The following is an 18457-nucleotide window of genomic DNA, read 5'->3' on the forward strand; positions in this document are numbered from 1 at the left end:
ATGATTATTTATATAGCGCCTATGCACAATGTGTTTCACAGCGCTTCAAGGCAAGGGAGGGAACAAGGGAAAATACAATTACATTCTTACAGGCCATGAACAGTAAGGACGTGAAATTAACTATCGTACTCGGCCTGACGACATTTCAGATAGTGCAGGAGCTAGGACATAGATAAGGGAGCAGGAGAGTGGGAAGGAAATGTAAACAGGCAGGCGACTATGTACTAGGCCTAAGGACATTTCTGGTAGAGATGGAAAAGAACAAAAGGTGAGGGAGAGGGGTGCAGAAAGTGAGAGGAGGAACAAAACAAGCCACTATATACACTAGACCTGACAACATTTCAGATAGTGCTGGAGGGTGGGGGCGCAGTAAGGGGAGGTGGCAGGAGACAGACAAGATTGACATCACACTAGGTCCAGGGACAATTCTGATAGAATAAGTGCATAGAAGAAAGTAAGGGGAGGAGATGGGGGGAGAAGGGATAGGAGGAGAGAACAGAGTATAAGCAGTCAAAAAGAGTGGTGAAGCAAGAGGGGAGAGCGAAAACAATTGCAGAAGTCAGTAGTAACACATAATGTTCTAAGCCAAAGGGGCAGTTTCGTTGCAAATACACTACCAAGCTTTACATTTCTGATTTAAAATGAAGGGGATAAATGGGGAATTTTGTCTTGCACTCTCACCTGGAAACAGGGTTTTGGGGTTAATTATTTTTCCAAATCTTTGTCTATACCGGCTAAAAACACACTGAAGAGTTTGTGGTTTTGAATGCCAACAAACCACCACCCGTTATTTCTATAGGGGAATTCATTGATTTCATTTAATTAAATATGCTAGGGATCTACACAAACAGGATATTTTTCTATGGGGAAACAAATAAAACAATGCTTTAAAAATTATCGGGCCTACACAATCTATGGCTTTGGGGTCATTTTACTTAAGAGGCCTTGGAATGGGCATCGGGGAACATCAGGGCACTGCTGGGACAGCAAGGGGGGGGGGGGGTCAGTCAAGGATCTCCTCTGAATCCTCCAAGGGGTCCGAGTCGGCTTCTATATCTCCTGCTGCCTGTCTCCAATGCAAGAGTTGGGCCTCTTTGCTGTTATGTTTCTCACAAAACTTCAGCAGCAGGTTGCCTCTCGGAATTAGTGGAAGAAGTCCAATTCTAATGGCAAATGAGATCACAAACGTGTCATGATTCTCGCGAAAGGGACTGGTTGATTTTTCACTAAACACCTTTCCACCTGGGATGGGCGAGTGACGTGACAAGGGGATGGGGGAGTGAGTTATGACAGCTGTGGGATCATCCCTCTTTGAAAGGTGGGCGTGCGGCCTGCTTTAAATACACCATCTCTCAACATGGCAAGTACCCTACATTTTTGAATCTTTAAATGTATGCATATATTTTGGAGAACTACATTTTAAGGCAAATTGGTTAAGGCTAGTCTGAAGTCAGCACGCCCTTCCTGTGCAGAGATACAGCTTTACTTCGTTTACTCAGGAGCTATATCATTGAAAAATATGCCATTTTATATTTTTCATGTTACCTATCTCCCTCACGCTCATACCGACTTTCACATCTCACTGAATCAAAGCAAGGCCCAAATCACATTTTCTTTAATAACTTTAGTTCTGTTTCTCACAGTGGAGTAGCTTTCCTGAAAATGTTGGGGGTGGGGGAGACATGACACCAAAAGGAAATATGCCCCTGCCAAATCAATAGAGACAAACTGGGGTGGGGGGGTGGACAAACACCCTTGTCCCCCCCTATATTTACACCCATGGAACTTTCTCACACAATTGTTCTAGCATGGTTAAAAGGGGGTGACTGCCACCTTTAATAAAAGTCTGGAATGACCGTTGTGGCATCTGTGCTGCCCTTTTTATGCAATACAATATTTTTCCATTCACGTAAACTCCTGCTCCACAGGCCGCACTCTAGCCCCCACCTTTTTTCCTGTAAGTTTCATTTATTCTTACATGTGACTAGGCAGGGCCTGGCTCGTGTTTACGTTTGCCTCCCCCTTCAAGGCATGTGAGGCCCTGATAACTCTTAATGAACATTTTATGGGACTTGTGGCCTCAAGGTCACTCCTGCTGCAAGAACAGACATGGCTTTATTAGTTTTTCACTGTCTTTTTGATCTAAGTGTATTTCTTATATTTTTAAGTAATGGCCCTGATTGATGACAGCCAGGCCTGTCTTCAGGGCAGCAGAGTGAAGGTCCTGGAGCTTAGTTTCATGTTGGGGAAAAATGACACATGTACTCAGCAGCAAATGGCCTTTTAAACGCCCATCCAAATGCATTGTATGTGACCTCTTATCAGGCTTTCACAGTTTCAAATACAGGAGTATTACTTCTGAATTGCCCATATGTACAAGGCTGTTAAATGAGAAAACCATGTTAAAGCTGTGAAAGTCTAGTGAGCATCTCTTAGCATACTGTCAATTGGGATGAGTAAAAAACGAAAATGACATTCTTTTATTGTACATACAATGGGATTGGTTTCACTTTAGCTGCTTGGAGCACAATCTGGTATTCCATTTAAGATACTGTACACACTGCAGTTTCTCTATGTATCAGTGCAGCTCTCCATGGATTGACAGCCACATGTCTGTCTTTCCCTTCCTGAAATGCATTGCGCATATCTTCACACTTTTGGTTTAGGCCCACTTTCATTCCTTGGTGATTTAGGTTCAATATGCCTTATGTCTGACATCATTTCTTTGCTAGCATTAGATTTCGGTGACCGTTTACAATTGACTCTAGTCTCTGTAATTTCTAGCCTTCAGGGGCTAGATTTCACCCCGCACTCTCATTCCCATTTCCAAATGGACCAAAGTTGGGGAATATTTCATTTCAGTATGAAGATGCGTTTTGGTCGGTGTGCCAATGGTTAGAATCACAGGCCCAGGGTCCCTTTCATGTCGAAAGAGCAGAAGTTTGCGAAGTAGTGCTTTTTCCCAGACCACAGTTTGGTGCGCAGCATGGTAGCATTGTTATCACACCTATTGGTAGATAACATTTGTTAATACATATGTGCTTGCCAGATGTTGCCATCCATTAGATTTTGAGCTCCCGGACATTCCCTTGGAGGTCAGAGGGCCTTCAGCCCCATTCACTTTTAGAATAAAAGTCTGTGGCAAGGTCATCAATGGTGCATCGTGACCTTTCATTTGAAGTTTATTCTGTAAGGTGAACTAGAAAATGCATGTATATTGTATTGCAGGCTGATTAACTTACAAGGGGGGGATCCATATATAAAACAATTTTCGTTAGTTCCTTTTCTAAATACATTGAAAAACAACAAAGAGTCACTCTAGGCACAACACAGCTAGGGTAAACTATAATTGAATCAGTATTTATTATTAATGCACACAATTAAAAAGAGCCAGAAAACACATTTATACATCAAAGTTGATCTGGTTCGGAACACAAAAGAAAAAGTTTGTATAAATGTATGTTGAAACATACATACATACATACATACATATTACACCAATTCTAAATAGGAAAATAAAGAATGCATTGAACCAGTGAACGAAAACACATTCCCTTGCACATGCAGACTTATCCGGACCTCCCACACCCATCAAAATACTAAAAAAAGAGTTGTTCCCTAGCACTTGCTGCTTTCCAAGCCCAGACGATTCTCCCATACAGGAGTCTTGGCCCTTCCTTCAAGAAAAGTAACTGATTTGATCTCAAGACTGCTGTATAGGCGTCTTCAGGTTGCTTCTTATCCATACCACAAGCAAGAGGGCTACGTTTTGACCCTACATCCCTGGTATCGGGAGCACTAACGGGACAGGACTCTTTGACCTTTTGTACAGCAGTAGAAAGGGCCCCATTGGTCAAAGTGGTTATTGGTGTAATGTTGTTCCCTGATGACAAGCTCATTCATATATGATCTGCTTGTACCACGATTGAAAGATGTCCTGAACAGAGACATATTTTTAACCTTATGCCGACAATGGTCATAGCTAGTCACAGCAACAGGGTCACAACAGGGTTGCACAAAGTCGAGTCACTAACCAGACATCGCTCATCCTCAGAGGAGCCATTTGATCCATCCTGTATAGGATTCACCTTTGTGATTCCTATCCGATTATTAGCATGACTTTTAACATGTAAAAAAGATTTCTGAATTGTGAGAGGAGAGGCGAAGAGAGACAGTCGGAGCAAGCTCTTTGACTTTTTCAGTCTGTTTTTTCTGCTCATTGTGGAGGCAGCGTTCTAATGAACAAAAACCCCTCCCTCCTGTGGTAGCGGCTTGGAGAGGGAGTCTGAGTTGTCCGTGTGGACTGTGTCCAGACTGTGTCCCATCGTGCGGGTTTCTCCTTTAGAAACTTAAGGTCAGAACATATTTTACCATATTCCTTGCTCAGTGTGGTATATTTAAGGATATGAAGCCCTTCTTCCCCTTGGCGGTTTTCTTTTGTCTGCGACTGCCTGCCTTTGGAAACACACGTCTCAGCTTCTGAGGAAACTGTTTGGCTCACCAGTGGGTATTGATTGAGCCTTGTGTCTGCCCCTGGTGCGCTTTACCTTTCCTCAGTTTTTCTTATCAGGGATTTGCCTTGAATGAACTTGCACTGTTATTGATAACCGGAAATAACTGACCTACTGTGCCCTTAAATCAGTAACTGAGGGCCACTGGAGCCTTGGAACTGATTTTGGTATTCTACAATGTGGTTTCAGCACTGAAACTTTCTTGCTTTTAGTTTTGGGTGCAGAATGCAGGCTTTGGAGCCTTTGAGCCAACTCAGTTACACATTTAACAGATATCCGTGTTTGCTTTGAATATCGAAGTGGAAATAACTTGACCAGTGCTATTTTCCAATCCTTAAATGTGAGTCTTTGGAGCCCTGGATCCGATTTTGGAATTACACACTGTGGCCTTCTTTTGTTTTAAATTTCAGCCAGTGACTGCGGGCCTTGAAGCCTTTGAGTCGACCCAGTAATACATTTAATAGGTAACTGTGGATTGTTGGAAACTTTGAGCTGATGGAACTATTATTGAACATGTATTCAGTCTTTGGTCGGTATCTGTGGGCCACAGAATCTTTGAGTGGATCATATTGTTATAAAGGGCTTGTGTACCAATGTTTTATGAATTTGTATTCTTTGTTTTACATTTAGTTCTGTGTTCTGCATTCTAGAGTAGATTTTTGCTCAAAGTGGAGTACACTGTTGTCAGTCTTCTTTCTTATGCCTATATGTTAAAATAATCAATGTCACAAAAGAAATCCCAAGGAACGGAACACAGTGCGCTAGTGTTTAATGCAAACTCAAAAGGCTCAGGACAAAGAAAGAAATTACACACTCTCTCAACTAGAGAGCCCCTTGAACTCTGTCCAAAAATTACTTTGTCCGACATTAGATCTTATTGGACAAATACAGCGGAAAAGGAAAAACAGATTCCTAACCAAAGTGAATTACTTCCCTGTACACCTCAAAAACCCACTTTACAGAACGGGGAGATATTTTAATAAACTTTGAAGAAATTTCAGACTCTACCCTTGCAGAGGAAGTCAGACAAACAAAATGGGGACATCATTATACATTCTAAATTAGACGGACTCTCTGGCCAGACCATAGGGGCAACTATGCAGGAACAACTTCAACCTCAATTTTTTTCCTACGACTGAGGTACAGGTTCATCTAGATCAGACCCAGTAAGAATGACACTTCATACCCAACCATCTCAGATTTTGTCTAGCTCATCAAGGAAGGAACACGGAAACCAAAAGCTATCAATAGGCCCGGAGCCAGGCCTTGGGTCTACCGACTAGGGAAAACTGTTTGGATCTAGCACCCCCAAGATGAAACCATTTTAGCACAAGAAAAACACAATTGCAAGCACCCTTGCTGGCTATCCGGTTAAATCTATACGCTCCCCGATTGTATATCCTGAATCACTAAATTCTGCACTGAACGCCTCCTCATCCTCTGCAGTTTCTTTTGTAAATCCAACTCCAAGAAAATCTTTTGGTTTGAATCTCCATTGTTAGAAATTACTCTAATTGCTATGAATAATAGTATAATGGCTTTAACAAAAATATTTGAAATAATTGAGAAAAAACAGTATATTAAACTCACTTTTAGATAAGGTGACAATGATGGAAAAAAATTATGTAAATACAATTTCATCTTCAATTTTAAAACAGAATGAGTATCAAGGAGGTAATACCACTAATAAAACCTACAAATAAAACCTTTCTTCACTTACAGTAAACAATATTATACCCGTGGCAATTCAGACAAGATGTATCATTGACGATTGGATCTTGAAGGAGCACATTACACTGAATCCACGGGACTGTGACAAAGTTGAAACATATCAAACTCCATTAGATCAAAACATTTTAAAATCTTGATTTAGAAAGTAGAAATTGTCAAGAGAAATCTGATATATTTACAAATAGAGGAAAAAAACAAGGTCTGGTCAACATTTAAAAAAAATCAACAAACTTTGGCTCCAGGAAATTCCTAGGAGCATTGACCATACCCTCACAGGACCAGGGAACCACAAAGGTAATTAAAAACATAAGTATAGTAAACTTAAACAAATCGAAACCACCACATTGCCGACTGGAGGGATGGGAGGGCAGAAAACGTTTAGGAGCAGGCTTTGGTTGTAAACGAGGGAACACCTAATTCTCTAGGGGACGGGAACCTGCAAAATCTCGTTACTTATTCAATACCAAGTGAAATTTCAACTACTAACACAACTACGCCTAGTAGCCCTGATCCAGTTATGATCACTTGCCATATGCAATGTAGTATTGCGATGCATTTAGAAAACAAGAGAGCGTTTCATTTGGAAAAATTCACCACACTCGAACAGAGAAGACTCCACTCATCACAAGACCAGGAGAGGTCCACTCAATATCCTGAATATACCCCCCTTAAGGCTAAGGGGTGCAATCGGAATGTAAATAGGTCTAGGAGTGGGAGCTTTAGCGCCCCGAGAGAAGGGCATCCATCCTATGAAGAAAATGGAAGACTAAACTCCTCTCCTATGGTTAAAAAAAAAGGAAAGGCTTGATTCAAGGTAGGGGACAGCAAAAGGATGATCAACATTGTTTATACCTACATATAAAGGATAGGCAGCGGTGAGACCCCTATCATAACAGAACATATGTTCTAGCACTTATGGAAGCAATCCTGGGCCTAGCAGCAATTCAGTCTAGGGATATAACCCAGATACAATTTGTTGATCAAAATGTCCTAGACAAAGTAAAGCTGGTAGTTCCATCAACACTTTTCAGGGAAGCCTTATGTGAGACAAAACATCATTTTAAGCAGCAAGGATTTAGATTAAAGGAGGATAACTGGGATCCTAACCATAAGCATTCCTATTCAGAGGTTAATATCCCCAACTATGGAACCTTTTTTGGGGTATTTATCCGTGCATGTTTCTTGTAAGGAGATCAGGGAATTTTAGTGAGACGTTATTGCACACCACACACATCAGGGATCAAACTCATTGGTCATGATTACAAGCTGCCTTTAGGGAAGGACAGAAATACCTTGCAAAAGTAATGTCTACTACAAAACACAATATATGACTTGCCTCATGGAACACTGGAGGCTTTTCTCATTAGCTATCGCATATAAAAACCACATTATTATCTTTCAGGAAAATTTGGTTTCTTGATCCGCCAGTATGGGAAATCATGCGATTTCAGCCGTTAAAGGTAAAAAAGGAGTCCTTCAGCCAGTTTATTGACGGCATGTAAATTAGATACTGGATTAACCCAGGAACCTTGGGTGGCTCCTAATCCATTTATTCAACTGACGAGACTGTATGGCCCTAAAACAAAGGTCTCCCCCTTGAAGCAGCATGCTGTGCTGAATCTAAACTGGAATCTGCAAGCTATTGTGGGTGATGAGTGGAATCAATGTTGGATCTCTGTCAGGCTGATGCTAACATTGGCACTGTCATTCTAGTGAGTGACCTGAATATCAATTGTTTTGAGACTGGAGATACCTTCGAATCCCCCAGAGCACTACGCTGGCTACACCTAATGAATAGGTTTTGGAATGTTGAATGGGGCCCTTAAAGTAGATACCCCCCGCATCCAACCTGGGAGCACCTCTCTCAGATAGCAATAATTTACTACATAATTTTTTCCAGACACTCCTTTAATGAAATGGTTGAGTTTTGCTTTTCCACTCAACATCTAAGTGACCATGACGTCCTCACAGAATCCTGGGAACTACCAGCTACCCCCCACCCCCTTGAGAATTATCTGTAAGCACAGGGTAGAGATTGAAAGTGGGAGAAATGGATTCAAGTGGACGGAACCTACGCTAGAAAAACGGAAGGGGTGTCTCAAAATAAAATATGAAAAGTGGTGATGGAATTGAAGGGAGATATGTGTCGGTGCTAAACTTAATTGAAAACGAGCAGTATGGGCAGCACACCACTTTTGCATAGGAAGCCTTCATTCCGATGGTAAATATGTAATCGACCTCCCCAGATTGTGCCAGAATATTGTTATTTGGTAGTGACTATAAGTACTAATAATCACAATAGTCCATTAAAACTGGTGGTGAGAAGTAAGATGGAAACAATGGTGGCTCAAGCACCATTGCCCATACAAAATATGGGAAATTCTCAGCTATTTCAGTGATTACCTTTTATGATCAAAAAGCAGTCCCTTCTATGAGCCGTAGACAAAATTAGGAGCATAGACCCAATTGGGAGAAATTAGAGGGGCCGTATTGGAAAAGAGTATTACTACTTCCAAAATGTTTTCCTATACAGATAATCCGCTTCAGTTTGGTCTTCCGTCTTTGAGTGGCATGGTAACTTGTACTGTATAGGAAACGTTTCAAGAATCGCTATACTACCTGCTTGCTACCGGTTTTAGCTCGGATATTAACTATACAGACAGACAAATCCTTAGAATCTTGGGTAAAGGAATGTTTGGAAATGCTAAGGGCAGATTTTGACCTAGATTATTTTTACATATTCCAGAAAGAACAAAAACATTTATTTTTTTTAATGAATGGAGTAATAGTTTACTACTGGTATGTTTGCTATTAAATTGTTCCATCAAATTCCTATGTACTTGCAGAAATGTCCGAACCCTAGCTATTCCAATTTGTTTTTAAGGCTACTTTTCAATTTATGGATGATTTATGCATGACCACAGACGTTTTAGTAACCCATTCAAAATGGTCAAATGACCAGAAATCTTGAAGATTCTGTCAAGACGAGGACGAGCAACAAACATTAAAACACATTATTGTCGCTTGTCCAAGTCTACTGATACAAATGAGGCAATTTTTCCACAGACACTTCTTAGATTATAAATTGCTGACTAGGGATAAAATGTGGGACATTTTCAATGGTCAATTTGTGTCAATAAATTTAGCTGCAATTAATTATTTGCTGTTGTTGAAGATCTTACCAAGTAAAAATGAAGGGTTTTCTATTTGATGCTGGCAAATTGTGAAAATCCATGGCTTTGTTTTTAGAAATTGGAGAAAGATTTATGAATTTCTTTGCGTAGTCGATCTAATTGTATATACATTTGTCATGTTATGTAGAATAGAACATTGAAAGGTTGAACATTTTCAGCCAAACCATAAAAGTAAAAAAAAATGTAAGAGCTATCTCAAACATTTCCTGAAGGATTTCCTAGTTGCATTTTGCGTTAGAATGTTTTTAGACTTTTTCCCTTGACACAATCTTCCATTCTTACTCTTCTGGACCAACTTCATTCCCAGAGGCTCAACATTTTTAACTGCTTTCGAGGATATAGGACGATCCCAGCATCCTCCACCGGAGCCAAAACTTGCAGCGATTCAGGCACATTTATTATGTACACAATTAGAATTACTTGAACAACCTGGTTGATCAGATTGTATGGGTTGAGACAAACATGAGTTCTGGATTAAAGAAATGGCAGAGGTGGGGTCCAGGTGTATTAAAGTTTTCAAATCCATCTCATTTGCTGCGTTATCCAATTATTTTAGGATCGAATTAAGCAGTATAATATACACCTTTACCTCAGATTTTATATTCTCATATAAAGAAACTAACACCAAAAGCACAAAATTCAGCACCACCAGAGCTTTTTGAGCACTGCCATCCATTTCCATTTCAGTTTGCTTAAGTGGCGTAGTGTACCTCATAAACTAACCAGGGCGAGGAGCAGATATATAAGAGGGCAGGGGAGTTATCATTGTTGTCACTGTATTCTTCTGAAGGAATTGGAGGAGTGTTGTCACAGCTATCATTTGAAACACCTCCTTGCCCTTCAAGCCCTCTGCAACCTATACTTCAGCACATGGGTTGGAATTGATGGACCTATCCTTTCCTACAGTATGAAAAAAAAAATACAATTTTCTTTCCATTTTTTTTTTCATACACCTGCCCAGCTTAGAAATCCCCACTGGCAGGATGTTGATACCTAGCTCACTTCTGCCCTCCCCCAGAAAGCACTGGGACAGGAAGGGCACAAGCCATCTTAAACCTCTGTTCATTTAGTGGTACATTACTTGACCGCGAGAGGCTTCTTGATGCATACATGATGCAACATATCTGATGGTGAAACTCACCAAAGCTCTGCTGTCCTTATACAGTCTGTCACCTTCAGTCTCTGCCTATCTCCCACACTCAAACACTCGTCATGCACTTTGCGTGCACCCCACGCAAACCATATTGTTTGTACGGAATAGGCGTTATACTAGAAGCGATCCGCACAAAGAGACATAAAAATAAAGTAGCAAAATTCCAAGCAATGCAAACAGCACTAGTTGTGCAATCCGCAGGCGCTTGTTGGATATCTTTTTGGGCTACATTTTTTAGTATCTCATGGTATCTTGTGGTATTTTGGTATAGTGGTATTTTTGTCAACTCCTGGTAATATATTGTGGTACATTTATTCGGGTATCTTATTAGTGGTGAGACTAACCTAAAGATGCTGCCTAATATTATTTTACCAAGGTCACTAACAGTAAACAAGTACTAGACTTGGTACACCCTAAATAATCTGTTCATGCCCTCCTTTGGTATCTTATGTATGATACCACATTATGACTTTTTGGCTATGTTTTAAAAATAGTGATAATTTCACAACCAAATAGCTGTACTCATATGCACGCCTAGCACTTCTGAAAACTCAACTCATACAGATTTATCTTCCGTGTTACCACATGTGGTAATGTGAATTACCACTTGCAGTAAAATAAGCTTACCACCTGTTGAACCTCAGTCTATGAGCTAACAATAACTTGGACACATAATAAGAATGCTGATCCAATTTGTTTCTCTTTTGTGGCTTTATAAAATGTGAACATTCATAAAATTGCCAGTTGCACTATACTGTACTCATTTACAATGGCTTATACTTGAAAATGGATAAAATGCATTTCATTAGAGAGCTTGCACACTTTTCTAAAAAGCTTCAGTTACACATTAGTTGCTGTTTGACCTGCATACAGTCTGATGAGGGAACCTTGGATGTTTCTCTCCCAATCCTTGGAAGGTGGGAGACTGTTACCTTAACAAAAGCCCACTTCATAAATGAGAGTCCATGTAAAATATTGAGGGTGATTTATTGAGCGTGATTTTTTTTTTTTAAAGTTACGTGAGAAATGCTTACAGGGTGTGATAGAAATATATAGATTACACAATCCTCAATTACTGTGTAATTACCTAAATCTGTTGGCGATATTCCCCGACTCAGCTCGGACAGGATAGGACAGGAGAATTCTTACCACGTCCACTCCCTTTCTGCCTGGAATGAACGAGTCAGCCTTTCAACTTCTCAAAGTCAGCCAGAGATAAAGGCCCTGTAGTCTTCTTTCTCTCTCTGCCAGTACTTCTGCTACCTTCGCCAGTGAGCAAGTGAGTGACCCAGCCCTCTGTGCCTCAAGCCTTATTCTCAAACTCGTGTGTCATTCAAAGAGAACCTCCCCTTGACAAATCAGCCCAATAAATGGCAAGTAATTTCCTTTGTGCCGTTTGACCGAGATTCAAACTGCAACACTGAAGACAAAAATGTTACATTCATCCGGCGCTGTTTCCTCCTTTATCATAAATGAACAGAGTATAGGGAAATACTTTTCCCTATTCTGAATTTCAACAAGATAGCTCTGCATTTCATCATCCACAGTTTAGCAAGGGTCTGAATTTTAATGAGGGCAAAAACCACATGTCAGCCAATTTGAATTTGACCCTGCACAGCAGGTTGTATCGTTTGCACCCACCACAGCAATGGACTAAATGCAGTGATAGTAAAATCGCATACTAATTCTACTAACAATCAAGGACTCACTAACATACACCTCTACTAATATTCAATGCAATTTAGGCCATTGCTTACGAGTGCAAAACGTTGGTGCAACAGGGCAAAGTGGCCCATTTCATAAAATGTAAATATATTTGAACTGTGCAAAGCCAACTGAAAATGTAGAAATTAGATTTGTTCTGCAGTGAATACGTAAGAGTCGAGATGCAAGTTGATTTATTCAAACTGCCTCCATTGTTTGTTTATGAAAATGGAGGAAAACGTGCCGGATGAATCTGTCAGGGGCACAAAGGAAATCACTTAATGGGCTGTTTTGTCAAGGTGATGTTCTCTTTGAATGACACCTGAGTTTGAGAAAAAGGCTTGAGGCAGAGAGGGATGAGGCCTTCACTGACTGGCGAAGGTAGCAGAAGGACTGGCAGAGATAAAAAGCTGACTACGGGCCCTTATCTCTGGCTGACTTTAGGGAGTTTGAAGGCTGACTTGTTCGTTCCAAGCAGAAAGGGAGTGGATGTGATAATAATTCTCCTGTCCTATGCTGTCCGAGCTGAGTCAGGGAATATCGCCAATATATTAGTAATTATACAGTAATTGAGGAGTGTGTAATATACGTGAGAAATGCTTACAGGTTGTGTGATAGAAATGTTTTTTTTTTAAAGTAATTCACGATCTATATTTTACATGGACTCCCATTTAAGAAGTGAGATTTTGTTAAAATAAGTCTCCTAACTGCCAAGGATTGTGAGAGAAACTTTCATGGTTCCTCATCAGACTGTGCGCTGGCCAGCCAGCAACACGTGTAACTGAAGATTATTATTAGAAAGCTATTTTGTGTGTGCAGGCTCTATAATGAAATGCCTATCCATGTTCAAGTATAAGCCACTGTAAAGGAGTAAAGTATTGCTCACTTTCTGAATTTTAACATTTTATAACACCATAAAAGAGAAAAACTAATTGGATTAGCATTCTTATTAGGTGGCTTAGTTATTGTTAGCTTATAGACTGAGGTCCAACAGCAGGTGGTAAGCCTATTTTACTGCAGGCGGTAATTCACATTACCACATGTGGTACAATGTAAGTGAAATCTTTTTTTTGGGTGGCTATATAAAATGTTAAAATTCAGAAAATGACCAAACAGTTGACACTAGAAGCAGTCCGCCCAGAAACACAAAAACAAAGTAGCAACATTTCAAGCAATCCAAACAGCACACATTGTGCAATCCGTCTGGAATCGAAATATGTTCCCATTTGTACTTTTTGGGTTTGATTCAAAAGAAAACAAACCACTTCAGCAAATCTTCAGGCACCAGAGAAACTTTGGCTAATCGGGAAATAAGAAAATCAAAATCAACTAAGATCACCTTAATCAGCAGACCTCAAAATGAAATCCCACAGAGCGGCAAGAGCTGTGTCAGTGCCATGACAGGGCCTGAAGGCAGACTGGAATGTGTCAAGAATAACATGTTCTTCAAGAATGTTTTGGAGTTGTGAAGTGGCAATCTTCTCAAGTATCATAACAGGCCTGCAATAGGGCAGAAATTAGAGCGCAAGTTAAGGGCCTTTGAGGGCTTTCTTGGAACAAAGGAGTTGGGATATTTTTTAAGCTCCTTTGGCACAATGTCTTGCACCAAGGAACCATTGAAAAAAGCAGTGATGCAATCGCACAGTAAGTAAGCATGTTTGGCAAGACAATCTGGAATATGATCATAATTGTTTGTGGGTTTTAGTTTAAAAATTAGAATGCTCATTTCCTCGGGGGTAACCGAGGTAAAGAAGAATTCTTGTGATGTCAATGCGGTGGGTGTCATGAATTTGGAATCTTTCATAGAGGATTGACTGTTTGGGTGTTGAGAGCCCATATTCAATCGAATAGAGTTAACTTTCTTCATATAGAACTCATTAAAATCATTGGCCAATCAAGAGGGGGGGGGATAGGCTCAGTGAAATGCAACGCGGGGTTAACTAAGTTGTATTAAACTCTATTATCGGCAAGGTCTATCTGGTTCTCATGGAAAAAGGACTTGGCTGATCGAATGCCCTTTACATATAGGTTCAATGCTTCTTTCGGCAGCCTGGTGGTCAAGAGGATCTCTAGATTCAAGCCAGGTCTTTTTCCTTTATTATTACCCGGCGAGTGCTCAATCAGAATGAAACCAGCATTCTGATTGGCCCTTGCCGGGGCTTTACCTGGCTGAAAATCCCTTGATTCTTGGCTGGGATTCCAGCCGCTTTGTCCACGGCAGGGGGGGGGTGTGGTAGCCCCTCAGCCAATGAGGAGGCTCGAAGTGGGGCCATCTCTGCTCCAAGCCTCCTCCCCGCCGGGGACTCTGGTATTGTTTTTTACCCTTCCCTCCCCACCCCACTTACCGAATGCCTGCTTTGTCCCAGGTATGTTTTCATTTTTTTTCCTCAATTCCTCCTCCCCCACCTGCCCTGCCAAACCCACTTACCTTCTTGTCTTTTTTTCGGGAGCGGACGCGCTGGGAACACTTCTGTTCCCAGCAAGTCTTCTCCCGGTGGCTGCCATGGAAAGGGAAAATAGTTTTCCCTTTCCCGGTGATCATTTTCTTGGTCATTATTAATATTTTTTTATATCCAGTTTATATATCAATGACATTTGTGATATCTTTGATGTCCTGGGTGTTAGTCTTAACAATGCACGTTGGTGGCGCGAGTTATGGTTGCATAGCTTACCATAACTAGCGAATTTCAGGTTGTTTTCGGCTTTACTTTGAACCATAACCTCCCTTTAACAAAGTTTTTTTACTGAATTTCATAGGTTTTTAGTAGCGCAACATAACCATAACGTCCCTTTAGCTAAGGTTTTTCAGTGAATGTGTATATATATAGAAAAAAAACAGCGACGGTTAAACCCGCAATGAAAGGACTTTGTACCACAAATAAAATCAGTGGACAGGGAAGCTTTGTGTTGTCTTGCGTGATCTGTCAGTATACAGAAGTTTATGATGTGGTGGTGATCAGACCACACGAGTGGGAAAGTGTCCTGATAGGGTATAGTTTGACCTTTAAACAATGCTAAATCTAAACAGTGACCACATTTATGAGAGACAGAGGTCATGATCAGCGAACGATTGTGGGACTGGAGAATTTAATTCATTAAGTTTGACGCAGTCTACGTCATCAAGGATGTTGCACCAGATATTGACATTTCTAAGAATAATCAAGTTGGAGTAATGAAGCTTTTCTGTGCCAAGGAAAAGCTCTCAATTTAAAAAAAAAAAGCACCTGTATGGTCGGGATGCTGGTACCAAAGAACTAACTGATAGGATTAGCAAGGACTGGAGATTATGGCAGTCGCCCACCTACCCCCACCCCTCTGGGTTTCATGGTTGAGCCATTTGATTTGGAAGTTTCCTGGTACCAAAGATGAGCAACAGCACTGGTAGTAAACCAGATTTCAGTAAGCAAAACCACATATAATTTTTGAGACTCAATAAATGCGGCTGCATTGTTAACCGATCTTGAATTAATTGGGCAAGCACACAAAGCAGGCTTTGATTGATAAATGTCTTGGTGTTTGTGGACTGCAGTTTCCTTATTTGTTTTAGATACTATGATATTTAGGTTTATAAAGGGCACGCAAGTTAAAGGAACTGTGTCCATTATTTAATTCCAGAAGCTTGTTTTTTTGTATATTTGAACATACTATTTGGATGATATATAATGATGGATATGGTAAATGCAATTAAACAAGATGACGAAAATCACAAGATAACCTCAGAAAAATGAGCATGGTATCTCGTGCTTGTCCACCTCCTCTCTAGTGTATCCCAATTTGACGCTAAAAACCCAAACCGAGGAGTTAGAATCAATGCTGTGCTCTAGCACCTTGAAGCATCTGTTATTCTAGATGGTAAAATACTGCTTTAATCTCAAGAAGTAAAGCAGGGCGAATAAAAACTCATCAAATAGACTCATGCCAGATTGCACTGTCTTATCATTCGTTTTGAGCTTATATAATACTAGTTGCATCATCTATGATGTCATCCTATGTGGCAAACAGTAGAAAACTATAGAGGTGGGATTCGATTTGCGGAATCTCTAATTATAGAAAATGTGCGTGTTAGTCTCTCATTGGTGGTCTCTTATCTGCGAGACACACCCTGAGCTACTTCTAAACACGTGGTGTAGGTTACTCGTCATAGCAGAAAATTTGGCAGCGGAATAATATTTTGCAACATTGTATGTAAAATTGCATAGCAGGCTATTCTAATTAGTTGGCAACCCAAATCCAACCTTGGACATTCGGCTTGTTAGCAGCACATACATAGAAACGCCCAGGTGATTGGTGATGCGTCAGCTCTCCCCTTGTTTCCCAATTAAGACACCCTCTCGCATTGGTAGGCCTCATGCCAATGCCTTCTGTTTGAAGACTGACCTTGCCTGTCTGTACTGTCTCAGGACATTCGAGTGAGTATAGGTAACCCGCTATTTTATTTCCAGGTCTAAAGACTAGCCCCTGTTTTCGAGCTACTCATATGTTGCAAGACCATGAATTTGTTCATTTCAACAGTGCATTTAACACCATTTGATTCAATTATGCTGGGTTGCAGTTCTCCTTTTAGCCTTTAGAGACTTGCTCATTCTATCCCATATTGACTTTATGCCCTTTTAATTATCCATTATTTGGCATCAGTAAAAGTTCTTGTTCCTCCTAATCTTTGAGAAATATGTCCTTGCACATAGTCTGCTCGTTAGACTACATTCCTGCTTTTCTCTTCATCTCTCGAAATAGCATCTTTGGTTCAAAGCCAATGTCCCGCTCTATCTTGCAAGGAAAACAGCTTTTTCAACCTCTTTCCATGTTAAGATTCTGGGCTCGTATTTTGAGGTAGTTCGGTTGAATGACATACGCTGCCAACCATATTGTTCTGATGGTAGTCCTAAACGTTGAATATTACCTCTTATAACCAAGCTTCTATATACTTTCTACCTTGCGTTTCAGCGTATTTACAGTTATTGACCAGTGAGTCACTTCATTCTTCTTTGCATTCATAAACACTGCATCATGGAGTACATGTTTTTCTTAGTGCTCCAATCACATTGTCATTAAGTATTTTCATATTGTTTCAACTTAGGTTCCTATCTTCTTTAGGACACTCTTTTGCTGGCATTAGACTTTGTTTAACCTACATCCATGTTGCGTGTCATTTTATCCATGGCTGCATTTTGACAGGGTGTTAAGGGACGTCCTTCTTGGTAGTTTTCTTCCACTGTGTCAACGTGAGCGTATCTTCCCAATGGCTGCCGGAGTGCATATCGGCTTTCATATAGTCAACGGGGTATGGAAATATTGCATAAACTTGTGCATGGGTTCCCATTTGTAACTCCTAGTCTGTCATTCTAATATGATGGGGTTGAGGGGACGGTGACTAAGGAGAATGCGCCCACCAGCTCCTCTACAATGCTATAAAACCAAGGATGCCAAGAAGCTGATGAGAAAGCTAGAACAACAAGAAAGATGTGAAGGTGTGACAAATTGATTCCTGCCCTGCAGGAGTACAAGGATAAGTACAAGAATGAGTAGAGGCTAAAATTCCCACTCATACCTCAAACATCAACAAATCAAGAGCAGCACAATGATAAAGGTAAAACAGGCCCTTCACTCTTTTGACAGGGGTACCCCCAACTATTCAATGTTTAGATGGAGAAGGAGAGCATACACTTTACCAGATCGCCAACCCTTTTAGGCCCCTTTCTGTTTCCCAGGTTTTATAGATCACCCCCTTTTATGACGTTTCAGGGACTTGGGGTCTCGGGTTCACAGATAACGTGTCTTCTCAATTACTGAGGTAGATGCTCTGTGCTCATAATATTCACTGCTCTCCCTTGTTGCTTTATGTTTCATGGAATGTTTAAAGAGTTTCTTAAATAGCTCGTCCACTCTCTCCCAGACTTTCGTTACCTATATTGGATCCAGGATGCTACACCGGGTCGGTAGGACTTCAGATGCCATCATCCTTCTCTGTTGCGTGGGGTGGGTGCGCCAATTGTTGCAGCCTCGCCATGCATATTCCTCTTATCTCGATATTGCTCTTGGCTGTCCTTCTCATATAGGTCCAGGCGCCACCACCACTCTGTAGTTGTCCCTGGCTCATTCTACCTTCAGACCCAACGGTTAACGCGCTACAGGTCACGCCACTGCTCTACACTCTCTTTCTTTTA

The sequence above is a fragment of the Ambystoma mexicanum genome, chromosome 4q (genome assembly GCF_040938575.1).
Source record: "Ambystoma mexicanum isolate Mex_15411 chromosome 4q, UKY_AmexF1_1, whole genome shotgun sequence".
Lineage (NCBI taxonomy): Eukaryota > Metazoa > Chordata > Amphibia > Caudata > Ambystomatidae > Ambystoma > Ambystoma mexicanum.